Genomic DNA, 16,562 nt, shown 5'->3' on the forward strand with positions numbered 1-16,562 from the left:
AGACAAGTGGTGGTCGGTAGGTACACCCAGACCAGATAAAGGTGGTTAAGGGCTAGAATAGTAAAATCTAGTCACGACAGGCACTATAAAGAGGCCATTGCCATGTACAAGAAGAGGGACACAACAACAATAGTAAGCACTGCGGTGTTGAAGACTTGAAAACCAGGAAATAGAAACAAGGATTAAGAAAAGAAAAAAAGATAAGAAAAAGGGGAATATTAGAAAAGGAGAGAAAAAAAAAGATAGAGAGTGAGAATGACAGGCATGCACCAATAGGTTGATTCCCTCTCTCCCTCTCGAAATCTTGCTCTTTACCATAAATGAAAGGTGTTATTGTGTGCCAACCATTCAGGTCCACTTCCCTCAAAATGATTAATTTCCGCGGCAGGATCTCCCTGAGAGATTATTCACTTTGAGAAGAGGTGTTCTTCCCTCTCTAGTTTTGGTCCTGCGGATCAGACCTGATCTAATTTATTTACTCTCTCAATCAACTCACATACTGCCCACTTGTTCCCCTTTACTCTTCTTATAAAATAATTGTTGTTAAAACTGTGATTATCTTTTACTTTAAGTAAAGTTTATCTGTTCACCTTAATAAAGATCTCAAAGTCTTTGATTTATTATTATCATATCTGCCTGCCGCAACTCATTTGAAATAGTTTCGCCCACCGTAAGCGTGCTCCTAGTAAACGAGGCATAGTTTATGCACAAGCCGGACCAAGTTGAATTGCAGTTGGACCGGTCTCAACTCCCTTACTCAGAACACTCGGGCCTAATACTGCAGGAGACAGCCCAGTCCACTTTAACCACAAAAAGTCCCACTACAATATAAAATTGCATATAGCTGGAGGAAGTAATATCTTTCTCTTAATTGTTGGAATTGGACCCCTAAAGAAAGAGGAATGTCAATAATCATAGCCTGCAGCTGGCCCCATTGTAGGGTTTTAGAGGGGGGTAAGAGCAGGATTTTATTAACATTTTGCTTGAGTCCAAATCATCTGTTTCACCTTTTCTGCTCCACTCTATACTCCACCAAAAAAAACTTGTCATGTGTTCACCTAATTAATTAAATACTATTATTATTGATTTATTAATACTACTGTTATTAATTAATAGTAGTATTTATTTAATTAATTAGGTGAACACGTGACAAGTTTTTATTGATGGAGTATAGAGTGAAATAGGAAAAGTGAGACAGAAGATTTGGACTCATTTTGCTTGGCCATGATTATTGATGAGATGGATGACATAATGTAAAGAAGAATGTACATAAAATAATGGCAGTGCTTCTTAGCCCATTTAATTCTGCTTTATAAAACCATTGATAAGCAACTAAACGTCTTTTCCACATAAAGCAATATTATCTATGCTGCTCAAGACGAAGAAGAATACATCACCCAAAAGAAGAATAAAAAAAAGAAAAAGAAAGTGCAAAATCACTTCTTTAATCGTAATCGTGTAATATGATGTTAATCTTGCAATTTTTTTCCTTTAAAATGCAATTCTTGACATTTCTTTTTTAATCTTGCATATAATGTAATAGAGAACGGATTTAATTGTGTTTGCATTTTCATGGAGGTATCACCAAGGAATATTCAAGCCTTTGCCTATCATTTAAATATGTACGCGTGAGCACAAATTCAAAGTTAACAAATTATTTAATTAAACTTTTGGTAATTTAATAGTATTTTTTTAATTCCCTTTTTTTTTAAAGTTAAAGTTTACTGTTTAACCATCTATAACTTAAAATTGTTCTTGGTTGACATGCGTGTACAATATATATATGTGTGTGTGTATGCGAAACACATAACATCAAGACTAACAAATTATTTAACTAAAAGTTTAGTAATTAAATAATCTATTCTACAAATTCAAAATTAAAGTTTAGTGTTCCAACTTTTATAGTTTGGAATTGCTCTTGTTTGACACACACCAGCAATAAATAAATAAATGAATAAACAAATGAAAAGATAAATAAGATTTAACCAACCAACTCCATTAACTTTGTACTTGTACACGTAGTGAACAATCAAACAAGGAAAACTAGCGGCTTGAGTTTAAAGAGAATAGGGCCACCTCATGTCCAAATCCCACTTTCTAAACTTGAAGGTAAAGTTAATAAATTTCACTTCTTAATTTAATATAAACATGTTTAAAAGTTTCTATATTCTTATACCTTTGGTTTTATTTTATTTTTGATAATGAATGATTCTGAGGGTATGAATATGATCCGATTTCCCCCGACTCTAAAAATTACACATATGCCTGATATGTCATGAACTCAATATTTGGCCTTCATTATTATTATTTTTGGATAGAATCTTCATTAAAATTTTAATGGACGAAGAAATGCCATTCCAACTAAATATATTTGAGATTTTTATTTTTATTTTTATTTTGAGAAGGCGTTCCCTAGTCAAGTGAGTATACGATTTAGATCTGAAAATAAAGTATAGATAATGCATGGTATTGGTCAACCACAAATACCACCTTGTAGAATCAGATTCTAGATTTTTACTAAGCCAACTTCAAAATTAAAGGATCATGTGCCTTAATTTCTTTATTTGAAAACAATAAAGTTAATGGAAAAATCACGTGTTATTAGAGGCATAAAAGAACATTTTTAATTTGGTTAGGCTTGCAGTTTATAATGAACATTTAACAAACCAACCTAGGATCACAATGCGTGTATCTCAAAGTCGTTTCCGCTTAAATTTTTTTTTTTTTTTTTTTTTTTGGGATTGCCACTGTTTCAAATTTGGCTTATAAAAAAAAAAAAACCTTAGAACCTTTAATTACATGTGATTAGGCAGAGATACTGCACATGATACATATGCGTAAGAAAACATTTTAAAGAATAATGAGTGTTGAGAATCTTGAGATGCGGGTCAAATTTTTTTTTTTTGGGGTGAGGTTGATGGCTTTGACTAATTTGTGAAATGTTAAAGCTTTTGATTTATTAGCCTTGTCCAAAGTTGGACAATCAAATGGCATGCCTCCACATTGTCTTCCAATTATAATTGTTTATTAAGCCACTAAACTGAAATTAGCACGCCTTACTTTAGCCTAACCTACCCTAGAAGATTCTACCCACTTTTACTCCAAAAAAAAAAAAGAAAAAAAAAGAGCTAGCCTAGAAGAGGCACTTCGGACTCAAAAAGTCACAACCATAGACTCTGTCCAATCAAATGCCTGAAGGGGCAACTTGATTAAAACCAATATCTTAGTTTACGGCGAGAAAGAAGGACCTCAATTGTCATCCATATGTTTCTCACCATAAAACACACATAAAATGATTTCGGTAGGGTAAGCTGATGGTAGACTGTCATTTTTAAGGTGGTTTGATTAATCATTCACTCACTACCAATTATGTGTTTCACCGTTTCTCAAAAAAAAAAAAAAATAAATAAAAAATTATGTGGTTCACATGTATAATTCAAAGCAAGTGATAATCTAGTAATCCATTTCCAATAAAATAAATGAGTGGCTGAGAACCGTATAATATATATATATTTATATGTGGGGGCCAATCATCTAGAAGGAACTATAGAAACTGTCTGAGTTGGGCCTATGGCCCAATCCGAGGATGGTCAAACAAAGTTATAATGGGAATGGTATAAGAAGAAGAAATTAAAAATTGTATGTGATAGCTCAAAATACGTCCGAGGAGAAAAATCATCTCAGAAATGGAGATTCGAGGTCAGTAAGAATGCCTTATCAACCTAGACATCCTTCAAAGTTACATCACAACTAAGAGTCGGATATTGGATAAGAGATGAGCAAAAGGAGGCGACAAATATCTTCAAAAGCTGCTACCTTCACATTAAATGCCTCCCAACTAACTCTCTGACCGCATTAATGTGGAGGTGATACCTGAACAGTGGCCAAGCAGCTTTACAGCTACTAGTTGATGGTTCTGGGAGGTGTTGGATGGGACAAGAAGGAGTTCCTAGAATCTAACCACACGTGTATGGTAGGGATGATACCAAAATTGTAGTATATAGCATAGGAAAGTGTCTTAAAAGAGGGGATGAGAAAAAAATCAAGAAATCTTTGTAATAACATTATGAACTCTTGAAACTGTGTTCATCAATAAGATATTATAACATAAGCTCCTCAGGCATTGCCGAGGACAGATTTTCTTATTTTATTTGTGCTTAACAATCTTAATTCAGCAACTTTTATTGTTTATCTTCTGGAGTAGAACTAGTTCTTTCACCCACGCTCTATAAATTCATTGTTTGGACTTGTTGGGCTTAAACCTAATCTTATACTGGGTCCAATCCAAGTTCAGTCCTTACAATTGGCGTCGTCTGTGGGAAAAGTTTGATCTATTCTGAAAGAGATTCGGGTACAACGTTTAAGATGGAAGAAACAGGTCCACACCAGGCAGCAACAGGACCACATCAGGTGGATGCTAATCTACACCAAGCAGAATCATGGGGTTCTCAACATAACAATCCACGTAGGAGCCTCGAACTGAGAGGAGATTGTGAGGGAAGTGTGCACACAGTTCATACTAGTAAAAGCCAGTCTCGAGGGAAGAGTCGTGTTTTCCATGCAAAGAATGATAGAGAAATGCATCATGAAATCGATGAATTGAAGAGCGAATTGCGCCACGCATGGTGAAGACATTCGTCGCCTAACTCCGAGCTATCCTCTGAGGAGACAGATGGTTCTAGTTATAGACGAAGATCTAAAACTCCGCCTAGCGAGACTTTCTCCTACGACGAGGAATATCACCATAGATGTAGATATAAGAGCCTGACTCGTAGAGGCCTAGGGAACGATGCCATGAACAAGGCGTTGAGTCAGGTTTCTAAATCGACCTTCACGCCAAATATAGAAGGTGCGAGTCTTCCTCGGCGATTCCATTAGCCTACATTCACCATTTATAATGGTCGAACAGATCCAGTGGAACATGTCAGTCATTTCAATCAAAGGATGGCTGTTCATTCTAAAGATGAGACTTTGATGTGTAAGGTCTTTCCATCTAGCTTAGGCCCAGTGGTGATGAGGTGGTTCAATGGGTTAAAGGCGAATTCTATTGATTCCTTTAAGAAACTCACTTGAGCCTTTGGTGCTCGATTCATTACTTGTAGTAGAATTCCTCGACCTTTGGGGTCCTTGTTATCTATGTCCATGCTGGAGGGGGAAACTCTGAAGGCCTACTTTGATAGATACTGGGAGATGTTTAAAGAAATAGACGGAGACTACGACAATGTGGCCATTAGCACTTTCAAGGCTGGCCTCTCGGCCGAGCATGACCTAAGGAAGTCTTTGACTGGTAAACCTGTTACCAGTGTGCGTCAACTTATGGAATGGATTGATAAGTATAGAAGGGTAGAGAAAGACCAAATACAGGGAAAAGGAAAGGCTAAGGTGATCTCTCAAGAGAGGAGGAATTTCAAGTTGGATCGGTACAACAATAACCGACCTTGGAAAGATTTTGTTAGGCAGCCAGGATCTACCAACACCCAGGCGGTTAATGCCATATTTCGAGAACCAGTACAACAGGTTCTAGAGAAAATAAAAAACGAGCCGTTCTTTAAATGATCGAACAAGATGGCAAGAGATCCTATGAGGTGCAACCAAAACCTTTACTGCCAATATCATCAAGATCATGGACACATTACCGAGGATTGCAGAAACTTGTGGGACCATCTGGACCAATTAGTCCGAGAAGGAAAGTTGAAACAACTCTTGCATCACTCCAATGGTCGGGGAAGCCAAACGGTTTCGGAGCGTCAGGGAGATGTTTCTTCAAGACTCCTGATTGGCACAATAAACATTATTTTTGTTGCCCCGGGGAGGACCGGATCTTGTCCTTCTAAAGTAATGTCAGTATCTCGTTATCCAGCTAAGGAATCCAACTCAATGCCTAAGAGAGTCAAGATAGGCATCCCACTGGTGTTAGGTTTTTCAGATGAGGACAAAATTGGAACCATACAGCCCTATAATGATGCTTTAGTGGTTACACTTAGAATTGGTGGATACAATGTGAAAAAGGTGATGATTGACCAAGGCAGTGGAGCTGAGATAATGTACCCTGACTTGTATAAAGGGCTAAATTTGAAACCCAAAAACTTGACAGCCTACAGTTCTCCTTTGGTGAGTTTTGAGGGTAAGATGGTCGTTCCGAAAGGTTAGATCAGATTACCTGTACAGACTGGCACGGATGTGGTGGAAGTGGACTTCATTGTCATGGATGCTTTCTCTCCCTACACGGCCATTATGGGCAGACCCTAGCTTCATACCCTAGGGACCGTCTCCTCTACTCTTTACCAGAAGATGAAGTATCCATCCAGAGACTAGGTTTTGGAGATAGTAGGAAATCAGTCTACAGCAAGACAATGCTTGGTAGTGGCCATCCAACATCGGCCTGAGGCTGAAATCTCGGCCACCACAGATAATGGCTTATAGCAATCAGAAACTCTAGCATCGCCCTTCAATGAACCAGCCGACGAGGCGAAATGTGAAGATTTGGAGAGGGTAATTGTTGGCGATGATCCGGAGAAGTTCTTTCAGGTAGGAGCTAAACTGCCTTTGCAGGAAAGGGAGCAATTGGTTGAATTCCTCAGAAAAAATGTTGATGTGTTTGCATGGAGTGCGTATGAGCCCCAGGTGTAGATCTAAGTTTCATTTGTCATCATCTAAATGTTAACCCTTCCATCACCCTGAAGAGACAGCCACCTCGACGTCCATCAAAAGAGCACGCCGAGATTGTCAAAAATGAAGTAACCAAACTCAAACAGGTAGGGGCTATCAAGGAAGTTTTCTATCCTCAATGGTTAGTTAACATAGTGGTGGTGAAAAAGAAAACTAGGAAATGGCATATATGTGTGGACTTCACGGACCTCAATAAGGCCTGTCCCAAGGATCCTTTCCCTATGCCTCGGATAGATCAGTTGATGCATGCAACGGTAGGTCATCCTTGGATGAGTTTTTTGGACGCCTTTCAAGGATATCACCAAATACCATTAGCATTAGACAATCAGGAAAAGAAAGCTTTTGTCACTCCCATTGGAAACTATCACTACAAAGTAATGCCCTTTGGTTTGAAAAATGCAGGGTCTACTTATCAATGGATGATGACTAAAATGTTCGAACCATGATTGTGCAGGAGCATTGAAGTCTATATCGATGATATGGTTGTAAAGAGCAAGGTGGTGTCTGAGCATGTGGGAGATCTTGCGAACATTTTTGGAATTTTGAGAAAGCACAAGTTATGCCTGAATGCTTCAAGTGTTCGTTTAGTGTAAGCTCGAGAAAGTTCTTGGGCTACATGGTGACTCACAGGGGAATTGAGGTGAACCCAGATAAGATTAAAGCCATTAACGGCTTGCAAGCACCTTGGAACCCTAAGGAGGTCCAGAAATTGACAGGGATGACTATTGCTTTGAATCGATTTATTTCCAGGTCAGCAGATAGGTGTAGACCCTTCTTCCTTTTGTTGCATAAATGGAAAGGATTTGAATGGACTGAGGAGTGTGCTGTAGCATTTCAACAGCTTAAAGAGTACCTATCTCGGCCGCCCATCATGTCTAGTCTTGAGGTGGACGAGGTTTTGTTTGCCTGCCTAGCGGTAGCCTCTCATGTGGTAAGCTTTGTTTTGATACGAGTAAACAGTGGCATCCAGAGACCAGTCTATTATGTAAACAAGTCACTTCATAAAACCGAGGTGCGGTATTTGTCAGTGGAGAAGGCCATCTTGGCAGTAGTGCATGCTACACAAAAACTCCCCCACTATTTCCAGGTGCACACTGTGATTGTTCTAACTCAATTACCGCTCAAGTCAGTACTTCGGAGCGCAGATTATACCGGGAGGATTGCTAAATAGGGCACGATTCTAGGGGCTTTTGCCATCAAGTATATACCTCGTACCTCTGTAAAAGGTTAGGTCCTCGTCGATCTAGTAGTTAAGTTTGCTGAAGAAATAGATGTGATACAGCATGCCATGGATGAAAAATCAATTGGCCTAATCTCTGGACAATATCCCTCACCCTGGAAAGTATATGTGGATGGAGCAGCCAACCAACGAGGATTAGGAGTGGGAATGGTCCTGGTATCTCCTGAAAAGATCACCATTGAAAAGTCCTTGAGGTTGGGGTTCTCAGCTACAAAGAACGTAGCAGAATATGAAATTTTTTTGATGGGAATGACGATGGTCTAGAAAATGGGTGGAAAGACAGTGCAAATGTTCTCAGATTCAAGACTGGTCGTAGGCCAAGTAAAAGGGGAACTGGAAGCTCGGGATACAAGAATGCAGGAATATTTGGGTCAAGTTAGGTGTATACAAACAAAATTTGAATTCTTCGACTTATCGCATATCCCTAGAAGTGGAAATACCCATTCAGACTCCTTGGCTACCCTTGCCACTTCCTCGGCACAGGATTTCCCCCGAGTGATGCTTGTCGAAGACTTATGCATCCCTACCCCTACCAGGAAAGGCTTGTTCCAAGTCCATCAAATCAAGTTAGGGCCGAGCTAGATGGATCCTATACTGCTATTCCTTGAAAGGGATATATTACCTGAAGAAAAATCAGAAGCTAAGAAAATATGAAGGAAAGCTCCTCGGTTTTAGTTGTCTGAGGAAAAAAAGTTGTATAATGTTCTTTTTCTGGACCATATCTGCTTTGTGTATATCCCGAGACATCAGAGTCACTCCTAGAAGAATTACATGAAGGAATCTGCGAAAGTCACACAGGGGGAAGATCCTTATCTCATCGGGCCATTACTCAAGGATACTGGTGGCCAGAAATGCAAAAAGAAGCACAAGAATATGTTAGAAAATGTGATTAGTGTAAGAGATTTGTGCCAAACATTCACCAGCCTGGAGGAGTCCTTAATCCTCTTTCCAGCCCTTGGCCTCTTGCTCAATGGGGTTTGGATATTGTAGGTCCTTTCCCTAAAGCACTAGGAAATAAAAAGTACTTGCTAGTCGGCACAGATTATTTTACCAAGTGGGTTAAAACTGAACCTTTGGCTAATATCAAAGACGTGGATGTCAAAAGGTTTATCTGGAAGAATATCGTTACTCGATTTGGGGTTCCCCTTACCCTCATCTTTGATAATGACCTTCAATTTGATAGTAAAACCTTTAGGCAGTACTGTTCTAATATGGGGATAAAGAATAGGTATTCCACTCTAGCCTATCCGTAAGGAAATGGGCAAGCTAAAACTGTCAATAAGGTTATAGTGAATAGACTTAAAAAGAGGTTGGACGATGCAAAGGGAAAATGGGTGGAGGAACTACCACATGTCCTTTGGATGTATCGAACAACGCTTCGACGGTCAACAAGAGAGACCCCTTTCTCAATGACATATGGGGTCGAGGTTGTAATCCCTCTGGAAACAGGTTTTCCAATGTTGAGAACAAATGCATTTACCTCGGACGGCAATGATGGGTTGTTGGAAAAAAGTCTAGACTTGATTGAAGAGCGAAGAGAGAATGCAATGGTCCAACTAGCCTACTACCAGCATAAGCTCAAGCAAGGTTACGATACCAATGTAAAGCTAAGACCGTTGGCCCTAGGAGACTTGGTGTTGAGAAAAGTTTTAGGGACTACCAAGAATCCAACCTGGGGAAAATTAGGGCCCAACTAGAAAGGGCCGTATCGAATCACCTCAGTAGCAGGAATAGGTGCATACTATTTGGAGGATCTAGATGAAAAAACTGTACTCCATCATTGGAATGTAAACAACCTAAAGAGGTATTATTATTAATAAAAATAGCTCTGTTTAGTTCTTTAATTCCTTCCAATCATGTATCGTGTGTTTCCCTATCTATTGAAGTATTGAACAGAAACTAAGTCATGTCAGGTTCCTCGGACCACAGACTTAGTGGAAATCAATACCCTTTGACATCTATTGAAGTATTGAACAGAAACTAAGTCATGTCAGGTTCCTCGGACCATAGACTTAGTGGAAATCAATACCCTTTGACATCTATTAAAGTATTGAACAGAAACTAAGTCATGTCAGGTTCCTCCGACCACAGACTTAGTGGGAATCAATACCCTTTGACATCTATTGAAGTATTGAACAAAACTAAGTCATGTCAGGTTCCTCAGACCATAGACTTAGTGGAAATCAATACCCTTTGACATCTATTGAAGTATTGAATAGAGATTAAGTCATGTCAGATTCCTCGGACCACAGACTTAGTGGGAATCAATACCCTTTGACATTTATTGAAGTATTGAACAGAGACTAAGTCATGTCAGGTTCCTCGGACCACAAACTTAGTGGAAATCAATACCCTTTGACATCTATTGAAGTATTGAACAGAGACTAAGTCATGTTAGATTCCTCGGATCACAGACTTAGTGGAAATCAATACCCTTTGACATCTATTGAAGTATTGAACAGAAATTAAGTCATGTCAGGTTCCTCGGACCACAGACTTAGTGGAAATCAATACCCTTTAACATCTATTGAAATATTGAACAGAAACTAAGTCATGTCAGGTTCCTCGGACTACAAACTTAGTGGAAATCAATACCCTTTGACGTCTATTGAAGTATTAAACAGAAATTAAGTCATGTTAGGTTCCTTGGAAATGGAAATGAATGCACTATGGTCTTTACTGGAATGCTATTTCAACATGAACTTAAGCATTTAAAGGAAATAAACCCCTAATCCTTCCTTTTTCGGATCATAAGATTTGCTATCACCTAATAAAGATATAGACCGTAATAAGCTCATGAGCATCACTTAAAGTATTTTGGGGTGCCGTGGACTTAGCTTTATTTGATAAAATATTAGAACATTTTCTTGAAGTTAAGCTTGTTAGAATTGGTAGATTCAAAATATGTCTTAATATTACTACAGATTCAATGGTTATAATCCACTCTGATTACCAATTAAAAATATGTGTAAACTTTGTTTTTCTCTTGTGTAAGTAAATTTGTACTTTCTTGGCACATGATTATGTTTAAACAAAGGACAGTCAAAATGAAAATTACTAAAAAAATAGTAATAAAACAAATAACGTAAAAATAAAGTGAATAACAACTCATACAAATTTGAGAAAGTTAAAATGCATATGCCATTAAAACATGTCTTGGAAGAAAACATATTACATTGCAGAAGTCATAATTACATTACAAAAGGAAGATTCAATGTTTTAATTTTATCTGAAGCTTGTCCTTAGAGTTCTTATTAGCAGGTTTATCTGCTTTAGTTGGAATTGTTTTCTCCTTCTCTTTTGGGGCTCCCTCGACAGGCATAATAGTTAAAGCTAACGCCTGTTCAAAACCTTGGGAAGCTGCCTCGTCTTGTGGAACCTTTGCGGCCTTGTCCGAGGATGTTTCCTTTAAAACTTCAAGTTCCTTAGACTGCTCTTATTGATTGGGAGGAAGAGGATCCTGAAGTTGTGCTTCCTCGACCAGATCAGCAACTATAGAGGCCACCTTCCCTTGATTGGAAGGAAGGTCCGAGGCTCGTATGCCCGGAGGGAAGTAGACATTTTCTGACTTTCTCAGCTCAGAAGAAGCCTCAACCCCAACTTGGTTGAGAGCTTCTTCCTAAGTTTGAGCATAGTAGGCTCGACATACGGCAGGGACCTCTGCCCGAAGGGTATCTTCGGTCTCGGCAACTCCGATGTTGTAACCATGCTGTTTAGCCTTGTCCCTTGCCTTTTGGGCCTCTACTTTTGCCTTGTCGGCCTCAGCTCTCAATTTTTCAGCATGATCCTTGAGCCTCTGGGGTTCTTCCAATTTCTTCTTGAGGGATGCTATTTGCTCCTTGGAAGAAGCTAGCCGGTAATTGGCCTCTTGAAGGTGCTGCCTCTAATCTTCGGCCTGCCTCTCAACGCTTTCCAAAGCAGAGTCAGCACTCTTCCGGGCATGTTCCTCATCAGCTAGCTTTTTCCTCAAGTATGCATTGCTTTGATCAGCAATGTTGAACAACTGCACAGCTGCTACTCGCCTTTTTCTCTTATCATCCAGTTGCTGGTAGCAGGAGTTGGTAATCTCCTCAAGCTTGAAAGTGCCTTGGACAGCCTAAAAGAAAAGGGTTAGTAACATAACAAATAACACAAAAAAAGAAGAAGAAGAAAGATAGCGTCATACCATACCCAAATATCTTTTGACATTGAGGAAAACCTCGTGCTTTCTGATATTCCTCAGCTCGGCCATGTCATTTGGGAGTAACAGTGCCCCCTCCAAAGTTAAGGCATCATGACATCCAACACCCCTATTGAAATCCCTAAGTGATTCATCTTCCCTCAGGGGTTCACCATTTAGCAAGGGTGTTGGAAGCCAAGCACGAGGCTCTGGGGGCTGATTATCCCCCCTTTCCACACCTCTTTGCGAGGTCTGGATGGTCCTTTGTTGTTTCGCAGCTCTCTGGGTCTCGTCCTCATGAGCAGGATGAGACCTCCCAACATCTACCACATCTTTTCCTTTCTGCTCTCTTTTCCTCTTCTTATTTGCAGGATCGGGTCTGGGTGGCAGAGACGGCTGAGGAGGAGGAAGAGGAGACTTTTGAGGAGGAGGAGGAAGTTTTGGCTGTGTAAACTTCCCCGGTGCACCTTTTCCCGGCTGGGATTCTATTAACTCCATCAAACTCCTTTGGGACTTCCTCTGGATACCCATCTCGTCCGAAGTGATAACTTCTGCTGGATGCTGGAAGTTAACATCACCTGGTGTACCCTCGGGAGATGAAGCTTGGTTGAACACTTCAAAGTCCTCTGAGGAATCTGACAAATCTACCCTCTGGATTTTTCTCTTCTTCTTCTTCTCCTTTTTCTTCTTCCTCTTCCTTTTCTTCAAGGATGGGTTGGGACGAGGATGCTCCTACTGAGGGGGTGGCTACAAAGTGTGGCTGAGTAATGGGTGTACCTTCAGGAATGGGAATGCCCTCTAGAACAACGAACCCTTCGTAGGCAACATTAATATGGTGAAGCCGAGGATCGTTGGCTTTTATAACGTACTTGGGGGCTTGAAATGCGAGGGAAATAGGTGTGTACCCAAGAATTAAGTGGGCCGCTCGCAGTTGACCGTCAGCTTCTTTTACGTACACCTCGGCCCTCAAAATCCTATCTAAACTCTCTTTGTTGACTAAGCTGAGTTGGAGTTTAGTAGAACTCTTATCTGCAAAATCATTAAAATAGAAGAAAATTCTGTCAGAAGCAGGGATATTGGGAAATAAAAGAGAAATACAAAACAAAACACATAAATCTACGGTTATACTCCCACTTGGTTTTCCCTCCTTAGTCGGATAGGGTAGGCCATCATGCCATTCCCCAGAAAAGATTAAGAAGTGTTCCTTTAAGTTTTTATTTGATGTAGGGAGGCACTGGATCAACCTTACTGCGGGATACCTCGACTTAAGGTAATTTCCTTGTCCCGTCAGATGGTGTAAGTTGTATACCTAATTCATATTGTGGTGGGTCAAATTTAGGTTCATCCTCTGGTTTAGAGCTTCTATACTCCCTAATACCCTAAACATATTTGGGGCACACTGTGTGGGAGATAGTTTAAAGAATCTAAGATAGTTCCTAGTGATAGTGCTTATGGGAATGGTCATCCCTCCTTCTATGAAGGCAATCATGGGAATGACCATCTCTTCTGTTTTCCTATTATCTACCCATTCCCCCTGGGCAGTGTATCTCATGCCCACTGTTGGTGGAATTCTATACTTAGCCCTAAAACTTTCCATACCCTCCTCAGATTCAACTAAACGCTTGAACTTACCCATTTTTCTATGAAGTTTTGAAGAAAAATTAAGAAGTTTGAAACGAAAACAAAGAAGATTCAAGGAAACTTACAGGTTTGAAAAAAAGGTCCTCGGACAAATTTTTAGTATTTGTAGATGCACAGGGAGATAAGAGAGAATGACAGGTTCAGTGTATGAGCTCTAAGACTGTATGATTATTGAAAGTGGGGAAAAGAATTGATTTGAAAAGCTATTTATAGTGGTGCAGAAGTTACCAGCGGGAAAATTCCCACTCGTAAACCTAGAACAATCCTCCACCGTTGGATTTACATCCAGTCGTTGAACGTGGGGGACAAGGGAGCCGCCAAAATTTAATGATGGCATGCTCTGGACGTCAAAGCGTCAGGAGTGTGCCTTGAGCAGGTAAAAAGGCATTTGGGAGCTTGGGAGGGCATAGCCATAGACGGGAAGGATTAAGGATATTTAAATTCTCCTTTCCTCCTGAGGAGTTGAAAAGTAAGATTTTGATGGGCTATTATGGGGGCCAATCATCTAGAAGGAACTATTGAAACTGTCTGAGTTGGGCCTATGGCCCCATCCGAGAATATCAATCAATCCGAGGATGGTCAAACAAAGTTATAATGGGAATGGTGTAAGAAGAAGAAATAAAGATTGTATGTGATAGCCCAAAATACGTCCGAGGAGAAAAATCATCTCGGAAACGGAGATCCGAGGTCAGTAAGAATGCCTTATCACCCCAGACATCCTTCAAAGTTGCATCACAACTAAGAGTCGGACATTGGATAAGGGATGAGTAAAAGGAGGCGACAAATATCTTCAAAAGCTGCTACCTTCACATTAAATGCCTCTCAACTAACTCTCTGGCCACATTAATGTGGAGGTGAAACCTGAACAGTGGCCAAGCAGCCTTATAGCTACTAATTGATGTTTCTGAGAGGTGTTGGATGTGACAAGAAGAAGTTCCTAAAATCCAACCTACACGTGTCTGGTGGGGATGATACCAAAATTATAGTATATAGCATGAGAAGGTGGCCTAAAAGAGGGGATGAGAAAAAATCAAGAAATCTTTGTAATAACATTGTGAACTCTTGAAACTGTGTTCATCAACAAGATATTATAACATAAGCTCCTCAGGCCGTGCCGAGAACATATTTTCTTATTTTATTTGTACTTAATAATCTTAATTCAGCAACTTTTATTGTCTATCTTCTGGAGTAGAACTAGTTCTTTCACCCACGTTTTATAAATTCATTGTTTGAGCTTGTTAGGTTTAAACCCAATCTTATACTGGCCCAATCCAAATTGAGTCCTTAAAAGTTTTGTTAATTTCCTTTCCACGGCACTTGTAATTATAAATTGTTTCATTTAAAAGATGACAAACTCCTGCCACCTTTATTTTTTGCCGTATCGTTCACTCTCAACATAGGCTCCACGAATTCAGACACTTGCTTCAAGTCTCCACGTGATTAAGGAAGGGAATCAACTTTTGCTTTTGTGCTTTTGGTAATTATGTAAAGGTTTTTATTTATTTTATTTTATTTTATTTTATTATTATTTTAGAAAAAGATGTAAAGGAGTGTGTTGATATTGTTGTCTGGCTTGAAGATTTGCCTTTATAAATCAAAAAAAATTTCTATTTTGTAATAATAAAAAAAACGACATATATTTCTACCTTCTTTTAATAAAAGAGTTTTTCTATTTTTAAATTTTTTTTAAAATTTTTAATACCAATATAGATTCACACTTCTAGAAAAAAAATTAATTTTATATTAATTAACCTATATATCACATTTATATATATATATATATATATATATCAAGAAAAATTAAAATAGGTTACAAGGTCAAGTCTGAAAATCAGCATCTCCATAAAAAGAATTAGGGGTAAGACAACTTATCAATCATCTTTCTCAGACCACACTATAATTACAACTTTGTACATTGGATACGAATTTAGTAGTAAATAAAAAATGTGCCTCCATAATTTTTTATATAATTATCGGGTTTCTCTAATGTCTATAATCTTTCTTTTGAATTTTAGTTTGTAAAAAGTTTGGCCTGATAATTAGTTACATGGGTGCAATTGAACAATTTAGCTTTGAAATGGTAGCGAATCCAAGTTAGATATTTATAAAGCAAAGTTTCTCTCCTAACTTCTTATATATTTCTTTTTTGGATGTGAATTTTAAAATTCTAACTATTGAATTTCATGTTTTTTATGTTATTAACATACACATCAAATTTCATTTAAAATAGATGTGATTTACTATTCGATTAATAAACTTATTTTTTATACACAGTTTTAGATCACAAAAACTTAAAATTTTAACATTTGTTTGATGACATAGCAATTGATATTTGATTTTCTTAAAATTTTGCAAGTATGAATGATATAATAAGAACAAGTAATCCAACAATTAAATTTTCAAAATTTACACTCAATATAAAGACATAGACATATGAGAAGTTTGAAGGGTTTTTTTTAAATTAGTTTAGAAAAAACTTTATTCATATTTATATCATTGTAGAGATCGTTTGTGCTTATGTAAGGGTTTGAAGGATACAAGTGGTTCTAGCGCCTTTTGAAGTGTTAGGGTATTGGTATTTGAGTCCCACAAACCCGCTTCTCCCGTGTTTACCCTTATAATTTATTTTATTTTATTTTAAAAAAACGTGTGCTATTTTAGAAACCTTCAGTGATTTTCAGGTTCTTTTTCTTTTCTTCAGCATATAATCTCCTTGTTTCGTGCCCATTTTATTTTATCTTTGTATTTTTTATAAAATAGTGTACTTGTGTCCAACCACAGACAAAAGTTTCCAATAAACAATAGTGGCTAGGAAGCTTAGTCTGTGAAGTTTACAACTGGTGTCAGAATATT

This window comes from Quercus lobata, chromosome 2, assembly GCF_001633185.2.
Source record: "Quercus lobata isolate SW786 chromosome 2, ValleyOak3.0 Primary Assembly, whole genome shotgun sequence".
Taxonomy (NCBI): Eukaryota; Viridiplantae; Streptophyta; class Magnoliopsida; order Fagales; family Fagaceae; genus Quercus; species Quercus lobata.